This window comes from Pteropus vampyrus, unplaced genomic scaffold (genome assembly GCF_000151845.1).
Source record: "Pteropus vampyrus isolate Shadow unplaced genomic scaffold, Pvam_2.0 Scaffold215, whole genome shotgun sequence".
NCBI lineage: Eukaryota > Metazoa > Chordata > Mammalia > Chiroptera > Pteropodidae > Pteropus > Pteropus vampyrus.
Window position 1 is genome coordinate 2,404,586 of NW_011888996.1, and position 3,117 is coordinate 2,407,702.

The 3,117-nt window shown below is 41.1% G+C and overlaps 1 pseudogene; it reads left to right on the forward strand.

Annotated features, from left to right (window-relative positions):
- The first annotated feature begins 1,010 nt into the window (after positions 1–1,010).
- On the forward strand, positions 1,011–1,128 carry LOC111747237 (annotated as a pseudogene).
- The last annotated feature ends 1,989 nt before the right edge of the window (positions 1,129–3,117 follow it).

A 3,117-nucleotide genomic window follows, 5' to 3' on the forward strand; every position in this document is an offset into this window, starting at 1 on the left:
AATAGAAAGTTTGGTTGGTTTACAGTCAAATAATCATAATATGTTAGAAGTGGGACGATCCGTACAGATCAGGGATTCTTAATCTTTTTGTGTCCTAGAGCCCTTGAGAAGTCCAGTTAAGCACATTAACTCCTTCTGCTACTGATGCTTTTAAATGTATAGTATTAATATAAACAAATAGAATCACAGAGAAACCTATTACATTAAAATATAGCTGTCAAGATATTTTACAGGCATGGTGAGAGTTGCACAACAATGTGAATGCAATTAATGCCACTAAACTGTACACCTAAAAATGGTTAAAATAGCAAATTTTATGTGATATATTTTTACCACAGTTGCAAAATACTTAAAATTTTGTCCACAAGTCTCATAACTGATATAATTTCAATGCAGTGAGGGCAATCAATGATATTTGAAAATATCTATGACTACTGTAAAGTGAAACGAAAACATCTATGATTTCCATTGATAAGAAAGTCTCAGATTCTGCAAACATGACTGTGATGTGTTGCCTATATTTGTCATTGAAGGAAACACTAAATTTCAGTTAGAGGTCAGTGAAAATAGAGATGTCATAATGAACTCCCTTATATACCATCTTGCTCTGCCTGTTCCTGTTAGAGATGAGACACCTAAGTTGGGGAAAATCTAAGAATCTAAGGTGAGAAGTCTAGGAACTGTCACTCCCAGGCCCCTAACTCCAGCCAGGGCATATAGTGCCTAGGGAAATTCAGTGGGCATAGTAGTGCCTTGAAGATTAAGTCATTCTGCTTATGTCTAGGAATGAGTCAAGTAAATGAGAGTTTTGCTATTTCCATGTCCCCTAAAAGCCACCTTCACTGCCCTTGGAAAACTCTGCATATTGATCCCACTACCAAGACTTAAGACATATTTTTAATCTTGGTATTTGAGTTTCCTAATCTGTAAAATGAGACCAATAACTGTATTTACCACACTGGGTTGTTGTGAGGATTATGTGAGATAATGTATTTAAAACTCATATCACATCTACAGCCATGCCACCCTGAACAAGCCTGATCTCACCTGATCTCGGAAGCTAAGCAGGGTCGGGCCTAGTTAGTACTTTGATGGGAGACCACTTAGGAAGACCAGGTGCATTTAGGCATAAAAAATAAAAAAATAAGGGATTGTAAACTGACAAGGTCCTTACAATCTGCGAGGTCAACCAAAGGTTGCCTCACCTAAAAAAAAAAAAAAAAAAAAAAAAAAACACGCATATCACACAAGCTGACATGTTAAGATAGATAAATACTTATTAAATTACCTTGTGTTGCCTTACCCCTCAGTTCTTCCCTATGCCAAGAGTTAATCTGTTGATTCAGCTGTGAGAGTTAAATGTCTGCAATTCCATTAAAGACAACTGATTGAATTTAGAGATGAAGTTTCATTTCTTTCTAGTCCTACTTTACTTGCTTAGACTGCTGTCACCCGGCCCCCGTGGCCTCATTCCCTCTGCAAAGGATGAGCTGCCAAAAACTCTCTTGAAAGAATGTCTTTGGAATTCTCTCATGGCTTTTTTTTTTTGTATCTGGGATGACATAAGGACACCTGAGTGGGATAAATAAGGGTGGCCACTCTCTGCCCTCACCCAAGGTACACTTACTTGATAGATTTTCTCGAACTTTCCTATACTGCAGGCTTATGCCTAAGTATCAGTCAAATTAGATATAAGTGTAAATCTCAAAATAGTTAATGTATTAAGGTGAAAGTTATGCTGAATTAACAGGGAAGAAAAGCTATTCTAAATGAAGATTCCCAGACACGATAATTTTCTCTGAAGGGGACAACAGTAGACACTGGAAAGTAGGGCTAATTTGGGGCTGTGGAATAATGAAGGAGGCTGACAGGGACTCCAGGATTCAGATAATGGGTGGAGCATTTGGTGGGGGATTCAGGGTACTGGATACCTAGGGTGGGAGCCACTAGGTAGGAGAAGTACCAGGCCCCTTTTTTTTCACATTCTGTTCTTTCTCCCATCTATGCTCCAACTCTCTTCTCTCCGTCTCCCCACCTCCATCCCGTCCCTTACCCAGGACCATCTAATAATTTGTGAGATCCGGTGCAAAATAAAAATGTGAGGCCCTTTGTTCAACAATTATTAAAAATTTTCAAGATAGCCAAAGCAGAACATTAAACCAAGCATAGTCCCCTTCTGCGTGCAGCTGGGCCCTATGGCGACTGCGCAGGTCACACACCCATGCAGCTGGCCCTGCCCCTCCCTTTCTCCGCTGATGCCTCACTTCTCACTCATCTGCCTGTATCGTCATGACGACACTTACTCCTGAGCCTGCCCCGTGCAGACATTGGAATTATAGACTGCCAGATGGTTCAAGCTGCAAAGGCTCCTAGAATGAAGAGCCCAGCTTCTTCGTTCTACACACCAGGAAACCAAGGGGTTGGTTGAGCCGTTGAGGGACAACCTTAAGGACGTAACGACTAAACCTTGTTTTTCTGACCACCAGCCCAGGGCTCTCTCCACTGAATCACTTGGCTGCCTATTTCTTTATTACAGCAAGTTTTCTAATTAAATTCATTTGAAAGATTCCTTTTGTCTCTTACTCCACCTGACTGCAGAAAAACAAGGGGAAAAAGAAAGACAGAAGAGGGAGAGCAGAGATAAAAATAGCCTGAAATAATAAACAAATTTAAAATTATTGAAACTATTTCTCCTTCGGATAGGATCAAGAGTTTCATAGCCTAGGAGATATAACCTCATAAAAATGAAGAGGGGAAATGTGGAAAGAAAAAATAACACACATGTTAATTTCAGCTCTTGCAAAATTTTGCTTGGGCAACTGGTATTTACCAGGCACTGTTGGTGTTAATCATACCACAGTAAATAGGCAAAGTTCTTGATCTTAAGAGCCCCAAGAGTGTTATGGGGCCTGATCGGGGTAACCAGGATTCCCATAAACAACACTTCTGACTCTGAATGCAGTCTGCAAATCAAAGGAACCCTCAGATGGCCATCCAACTCCGAAGGCGGCCAGTCTACTTGGCAGAGCCTCTGGAGATCGAACGGAGTGACTGACGACCCATAACCTCGGGCCTGTCGCGTGAAAGTCCACCCCCGCCGCCATGGGACAGGCTTCT